This window comes from Diaporthe batatas, assembly GCF_019321695.1.
Source record: "Diaporthe batatas strain CRI 302-4 chromosome Unknown Contig00003, whole genome shotgun sequence".
NCBI lineage: Eukaryota > Fungi > Ascomycota > Sordariomycetes > Diaporthales > Diaporthaceae > Diaporthe > Diaporthe batatas.
The window spans coordinates 1023991-1033299 of record NW_025408550.1 but is presented as its reverse complement, the minus strand read 5'-3'; positions in this window follow the sequence as shown (position 1 = coordinate 1033299).

The following is a 9309-nucleotide window of genomic DNA, read 5'->3' as shown; positions in this document are numbered from 1 at the left end:
TAACCTATTTAGTAGACCACCTTACTAACCTACCCTATATTATCTAAGTAAGCGACTAAGTAAGTAAACTCTCTCTATAATAACTCTCTCTCTCTCTCTCTCTCTCTCTTATAATATATTAAAAGAAGCGTTAAACTATAAATATTTATAATAGCTTTTATAGCCTATTAAATAACCTTTTAGAAAGACCTTTTATAGTAACCTTTTATAGTAATTATAATACCTACCAATTAACTTATTACCTATCTATAGTATAATAATACTTATAAATTACTTAAATTATATATAACCTTTAAAAGTATATTAATAATATTTATTAAAATTTATTAATTTAAATTAAAAACCTAATATAATTTAAATTTTTAACTATATAAACTATTATTATAGAAATTATTTAATATATTACTTAAAGGAACTAATAACTTATAAAACTTTATAGATTCTTTAATATATTAATATATTACTTAATTATAATTACTTTTTAATTTTAATAACCCTTTTATTAAAACTTTTAAGATTTTTAATAGTTAATTAAAGGTAACTTTTTAAAATTAAATATAAAGTACTTTAAAAGCTTTAAAAGTATTTTTATTATTATAGTATCTATACTAATAAAAAGGAGTTACTTAAAGTATTTATTAACCTTAATAAGATTTTAATATAAAATAATAGCTATTAACTTAACCTATTTAAATAGCCTTAAAATAAATTTAAAAAGGTAAACTTTTACTCTAAATTAATAGTTTATAAAAAGTAGAAGTAGTAAAAGTAACTACTTTCTATTAAATTAAAGTTAAAATTAATAACTTTTAAACTATTTAAGTTTAAACTTAAACCCCTTATAAATAGTAGCTTTATTAGCTTTATTAGCTTTATTTAAGCCAGCCCTATTATATAATAAAGTAGTGGTGGTAGTAGTAATAATAGCGGTTTTAATAGCTTTACCCTAACCTACTTTATTAGACTTTTTTAAAAAGATAACTATATTATTAGTAGAAATAAAGACTATAAGGAAGAGAAGAATTATTATTTAAATAAAGATAGATTAGATTTTACCCTAAATAAAAACTTTAACTTAAATAATAATTTAAGTAATAATTACTACTTAAATAATAATTTTAATTATAGTAATAATTATAATAATTATAACTTTAATAATAATTTTAATAATTATAATTTTAATAATTATTACTTTAATTAAAGGAAGCTTATTTAATATATATTAAAATACTTTAACTAGATAAATTATAAAAAAGAAGAAACTATTAAAAAACTAATTAGATTAATTAATAGTTATAGATTAACTAATAATTAGTTATAGTTAGTGAATAATTAAGTAATAATTTAATAACCACCTAATAGACAGCCTAATAAGTAATTAATAATTTAGACTTAATTTTACTTATTAAAGTAATTTAAATTTAAGTAATTTAGGTAATTTATAAAAACGTTGATTTAGAGTGTTTTTATAACACTTAAATTAAATAAATTACAATTATACGTTTAATAGTAATTCTAAATAATTTAGTGATTTATTGGAAACTAATTTATTAATAAATAAAGCTCTTTAATTAGTTAAAAGGAAGATTTTAAAAAACTAAAAAGTTACTAGTATAAGAATAGTAGGCTATAGTGGATTAGCCACTATAAGGCTAGTGGGCCCGTATATACGTATAGACTACTCTTAGTTAGTAGGTCTAGCTAACTTAACTAAACGCTTTACCACCTAGCTAAATAGATCTTTAACTATTATTAATATATACTACTTTTACCTACTTATATGTAAGCTAAGCTAACTAATATTAATAATAATATTTATAACTATAATTATAAAATTAATTATTATAATTATATTATTTAAATTAAAGTACTTTATAATAAGCCTTTATTTAATTTAATTAAATTAAATAACCTATTTAATAAGTAATTTAATTTAAAAACTAATAACTTTAAGGTAAGTAGACCTTTTAAAAGATATATATATATTTTTAAATAAAGTTTATATTAATAAAGAGAAACTAAGCTTATTTATAAATATTTTATATAACTTTCTTATTTATATAGTTAATAAAAGCTATAAATAGTACTATATATAATAACTAATAATAAAATAATATAAATATAAAAGGATTTATAAATATAAAAGTAAATAAAATAATTTTTTTAATATAAACTTTATATTAAAGTTAATTTAAACCTTTAATATTAAATATATTTTAAAATTCTAATTATATTTAATTAATAGATTTAAAAGTAACTATTTTAAAAGATTAATACTACTTTAATTATTAACTTAATTATTAATAAATATTATTATCTTTAACTATTTATAATAATAATAAATATATATTATAAAATAATTATTAAATATTAATAGATATATAATTATAATATAATTTTTAATATTTAATATAAAAAGATAACTTTTAAAATAAAGTACCTATTTTAATACTTTTACCCTTATTTTAAAAATAACTATTAAAATTAATAGTTAAAGCTATATATAAAAGGTTATAAAATTTAAAGTTATTATTTATAAATAGGGTACTTTATATTATTAGGTAGATAATACCTAATAAAGTCCTATTTAACTCTTTTTAATAAGAATTTAAAAGATAGAGAATACTTTATATAGTTATTTTCCTTAACTCTCTTTAATACTTATACTTATACTATGCCTTAAAAATTAAAAAGCTTATTAATAATAATAATAAAATAATTAAAATTATTAAAATAATTAAAATTATTTAAATAATTATAATATTAATAATATATATATATTATATAAGAAGGATATTAATTAGGTAAAGTACTATAAAATAGAAATTAGTAAAGTTTAAATAAAGACTCTTTTATTTTAATTAATTATAAAGACTTATTTACTTTTATTATATCTTTTATAAAATTAATTAATATATTTATAATAAATAAGTTAATATAATTAAAAATATATTTTATAATAATAAAAATTATATTAAAAGGTTTTAATAAAGGTATTAAAATAATATTATTACCTATTATAAACTTTTAATAAAGTAAATTTAAATTATTTAACTTTATATTAATTATATAATTTAAAAATTAAGTTACTATTTAGAATAGATTTTATATTTATAGTTAAATATAAGCCCCTTTATAAAATATAACTTAAAAATTAAAATAATTAAAGTATATATTATTAAAACTTATAAAAGGGTTTATTAAACCTATAATTATACTTTAAGTATTATTTATCTTTATAACTACTAAACCTAATAATAGTTTTTAATTTTATATAAATTTTAAAAACTTAATATTATTATTAAAAGAATTATAACTTAATTCTACTAATTAATAAAATATTAAACTAATTTAATTAAACTAATATCTTTATAAAATTAATATTTATTAAGTTTTTATAAAATATACTTTATAAAGAAAACTAATTATATAATAACCTTTTATATAAAATAAAGGTTATTTAAATATAAAATTATATTATTTAGTTTATTTAATAATCTATTTACCTTTTAGTAATATATTAATAATATACTTTAAAAGTACCTTAATTAATTTTATTATATATATATTAATAATATTATTATTTACTTTAAAATAAAAAATAAATATATTTAATATATTATTATTATATTTTAATATTTATATAAAATAAGCTTATAAGTAAATTTAAAAAAATATAAGTTTTATATTTAAAGTATTAAATTTTTAAGTTATATTATAAAAGTTAATAATATTAAATTAAAGCGCAAATGGGCTAGTTAAGCGCCTAATTATAGGTTTAAGGAAGCGCCTATATAGGATAAAGGGAGATAGTAAAAATCTTTTAATTTAAATATATTTAAAAGAAAAATAAAGAAAAATTAAATTTTTTTAACTACTTAAAAGAGGGGTAAGTAGGTATTTTTTATATAAGGTATTTATAAATATAAAGGCCCTTATTAACTTATATTTCTATTAATATATATATATTTAAATATATAGGCAATAATATAGGTTTAATATTTATATAAATAAAAAATATTAAAAAAAATGTTAAAAAATGTTATAATATAAGTATAAAAATAAATAAAATTGGTTTTAAAATAAAATTAATATACTAAAAGCTATAAAATATATTATTATTTTTATAAATTTTTATTTAATTTTTAAATTATATTTTATATTTTAATTTTTTAGCTTTTATATAGCCTATTTTTAAAAGTTAATATTATAGTTTATTTATTAATAAATATTATACTTTTATTTTAATTATAAATAAAGCTAAGGTGTTTAAATAAAGGTAATATTTATAACCTTTATAATTAAAAAAAATAGCTAATAGAGTAATTAAGTTAATAATAGGTTAATATTGGCCATTATGGTAAAGGTGGTATTAGTTGGTTTAAAGATTATAAAAATTATATAGGTTAATTATTATTATTATTATTAGTAATAAAAGGGGATAATATCTTATATTTTAAAGGTATATAATAAGTATTTATTTTTTATATGCGGCTTTTTATAAGAGTTATTTAATTTAGGGAAATGCTTTTATATATGCAAATAATATTTAAAAGTATTAATTTTTTTGCTTTTATTATAAAGTTTATATAAATATATTTAATAATAAAGTTCTTAAAAGAATTTATTTTAAAATAAAATATAGGCTAATAGGTTTAATAATTATATAAATTAAAGTTTTAATAATATTTTAAGTTTTTAGTAGAATTTAAATTATTAGCTAATTATAAAGTAATATATAATTATAATTAAAATTAAGCGTTTTTATAGCTAAATAAATTAATTTTATCTTTAATAAAAAGCTTAAAAATAAGTAAGTTAAATTAAAAACTAATTTATAATTAAATATAAAATAGCTTTTATTTTAAGAGTATTATTTTTTTATAGTATTTACCTTATTTAAAATTTATAGTTTTTAGGCTAGTAGTTAATAGCCTTTACTTCCAAGTTTTATTTAAATAGCTATAATTATTATATTTTTATTATATTTTTTTATTTTTATATTTTAAATAAGTTTGTTATAAATAAAAGCTTTTATTTAATTTATATATTTATAAAAGCCTTTAAATAAAATAATTTTTAGTTTTTAAAAGAAATATTTAAAAGTTATTAATAATATAAAGGCTATTACTAAATACTTTTAAAGATTATATAATATTTAATAAATATATTATACTAGTAGTAGTGCTTTATAATTCCTTTATTTAAGTATATATAAATAAAGTTATTTAATTATATATAATAATTATTAAAAGGCTTTTATAGCCTTTATAATTTAAGTTAATTATAAAAATCTTTTAAATTTATAATTAGCCTAGTAGAATATATAATACTTATTAGTAGTTATATAAGTAATAAAGGTAACTAGCTGCTTATTTTTAAATTAAGTATTATATTTTTAATTATTACATTTTTTTATTAGTAAGTTTAATTATAATATTAATAATATAGGCTATATTTTATAAATATTAACTAAAAAGACCCATTTTAGTTTAAATATAAATACTAGTTAGTTTCTAGTTATTTAAAATAAATTCCTTTAGCTTATAAAAATATAAGATATTTTACCAAATAGGTGCTATAAACTTTATTTTTATATTTATTTCTTACTAATAGGTTAAGAAAAAGTAGTTAATAATATATTTTATTTAAGGTAGGGTTATATTTATATAAAAGAAGGAAAATATTTTTAATAAATTTAACTAAATATAAAATTTTATTAAATTAATTATATAATATTTAAGTTTTTTTAAAATTTTATTATTATTTAAGTAAATATAAAAGAATATATAAGTTATTTTATTCTACTATTTTTTATGGTGCTATATTAAAATAATTTTAGGCTAATATATAGTTTAATAAAAGGGTTAAAAGTTTATTTAATAGCAATATATTAAATAGTAGGGTAAATAAATTTAAATAATAAAAGGGTTTTATATATAAAAAAGCTTATAATTTTAGGAAATGCTATATAATTAATTAGAAAAAGAAATATTATAAAATTATTAATAAAAAGGCTATAAATAACTAGGGCTTTTATTATAATAATTAAAGTTAAATATATTTGGCAATAATAAAAAGTAAATAATCTTTTTTTTACTTAATATTTAAAGGAAAAGTTGCTTAGATTTTATTATTAATAGCTATTAAAAGACTTTTTATAGCTTTTTTATAAAATAGTTATTAAAAGGAAGAAAATTAAAGTTAGTTATATTAAATTAAAAGTTACATTTTAAATTACTAACTTATAAATAATTAAAATTATTATTAGCTTATTTTAAATAATTATTTATTTAAGTAATTAGTAAAATTAAATAAATTATTATTTTTTTCCTTATAGCTTTTATTATTTTTAGCTATTATTTAAACTTTTTTTCTTTTTATATAACTTTAACTTTTTTTTCTTTTTATAATAATAATTTTAATTTTATAACTTTATTTTTATAAACCCTTTATTATATTTTTCAACAATATTAATAAATAAATTAAATATAAAGTTATTTATTTAAGCCTTTAATAACTAGTTAGGCTTAATATTAATATTAAATATATTAATTTATAAAAGGAGTTGCCTATTAAAAATAATATAAATATTTAAATAATTAACTAGTAGATTATAAACCAAGCTATTTTCATTTATATTATAAATATAGTAAAAATTTACTTTTATTATATTTAAAATTAAATAATATTAATAAGCTATTTAAATTAATAAATAATATTTTTATAATATTAGCAAATTTATTATTCTTTATACTAATTAACTTATATAAAATATCTTTATATATTATACTAAATTCTACCCCTTTAAAAAGTATTTAATAAATATTTATCCATTTATAGTAATATTAATTACTATTAGTTATATTATAGGGTTATTAAAATATAGCTTTTACTTTTATTGCCCATCATTATATATTAACTACTTATATTTATAAAATAAATATAATAAGATAATTTTATTTTATATTAATTACCCTTTTTATTATATTTTTATTTTATAATAATAAATAAAACTTATATAAATTATATTTATTATATAAAGTTAGGTTACAAATATAATTATAAAATTTAATATATATATATATAAATATATTATTAAGCGGGTTATAATAATATAACTTTTCCTTTATTTAATTTTCTAATTTTAATAGTTTTATAAGTTAATACTTTTTTTATAAAGCTAATATATTAAATTTTAGTTAAAGCAATTTTAAAAAAAGTAATTAATTAAATAAAATATATAAAGGAAATAATAAAAGAGCAATAAAAGAAGCTTAATAAATTTTAAAAGCGCGGCAAAAAAAATAAGGGTAATAAAGGAAATAATAAAAATAAGAATTAAGGTTGGTAAGTAAATAAGTAGATATTAAATTTAAATAAAATAAAATATTATTAAAGGTTAAAGTTCTTATATATTATAATGGAATTTTATAAATTTTTAGGATTATTAATAAAATTAAATAAAATAAATATATTATATTAAATAAAGGTATATAAATATAATATTATAATATAAAAAGAAAAAATTAAAATAAGTAAATAAGTAAATATAATTTATATTTCTTCTTTTATTAGATTAAAGGCTTAATAAAATATAAAAATAACTAAATAGGGGATTATTAAAAATTTTTTAATAAGATTTTAATATATTATAATTATTAATAGGCTTTATTTTATTTAGCTTTTTCTTTATATTAAAAATAAATAACTAAATAATTTATTAATTATAAAAATAAAAATAAATTAATAATTTTAAGTTAAAATTTTATTATTTAATAATAAAAAGGTATTAAAAGTATATAAATAGTTTAGAGTTATTTAAAAGTTTTATTTAAATAGTAAATTAAATTTTAAAACCTAAAAAGGGTTATTTTATAAATTTTAATAAAAATAAAATGGTTTTAAATAATTAAGTTTTATTTAAAAAAGAAATTTTATTTAAGTTTTTACTAATATTTTTTAAAATATAAATATAAGTAAATATTATATATTTAGCTTTTATTTTAATAAATAGTTTTAAGTTTTTAAATATTTTTATAAAATTACTTTATTTAAGTTTATAAATAATATATATTATTATTAAGGCTTTATAAATAATAAATAAACCTTTTTATTAATAAACCATTTTTATTTTTATTAAATAATTTATTTTTATATATAATTATAAATAAAAATTATATTTTTAGTTAAATATTATTTTTAATAATATATAATATTTTTTTAGCTTTATATTAGTAAAAGTTTAATAGCTTTAATTATTTTTAAATATTTTTATTTTATTTTTAAATATATTTAATTTAAATTAAAAGCTTTTTATAAATTAATTTAAATTTTAAAAAAACTCTTTATATAAAATTTTTATTTTAATAGAAATAATTAAATTTTATTTATAAATAAAATAAAATAGTATATATTTATAAAAGTATTATATAAAAGTTTTATTTATAAAAGGCAAGCTTAAGTAGTAAATTAATTTTTTTAATTTAAAAGTTTTTAATATTTAAATAATATTATAATAGTTATTTTAATAATTTTTAAACATAAATTATATTTTAAAACTTAAATATAAAAATATTAAATGCTTAAAAATATACCTTAAATTTATATTAATTTTTAGGCCTATTATTAATTATTATTTTAAAAAAATAGTCTTTTTTAAAAAGAATTTTCTTAATAAAAAATTTTTTTAATTTAAGTATAGTTATAACTTTAAGCAGTTAGCTAAATAAAAAGCCTAAAATTATATTTTACCTTTATAAAATATTAGTTTTCTTTATATAAAGGTAAATATTAAATATTAATTCTAATAATAAAAATAGTTAGCTAGATATTAATAGTATAATTTCTAGCTATATATTTTTAAATTAAATTATATATATTATAAATAATTAAAAATAGCTTTTAAATTTTAATATATATTTTCTTTTAATAATAATAATATTAAATTCTATATATAATTATATTTTGCTTTTATATTTATAAAGTATATAATAGTTTTAAATAATTTATTTTTATAAAGCTAAATTATTTACTACTTATTACCTTAGCCTTTTTCTTTTTTTATAAAATTATTAATTATTTAATATTTTAGTATCTTAGCTTTAAATTTATTAGCTATAATTAAAATAAATTATAAGGAAATAATATTATATAAAAAAATTTATATTAGTTAAAAGTTATTATTTATTTATAGTAGTTATTAAAAATAGCTTTTAATTTATTTAAAATTAATAGTATTAATTTATATATTATACTAATTATTTAAATTTTATTAGGGTTGTAATTAAATTGTTTTAGGGCTAACAG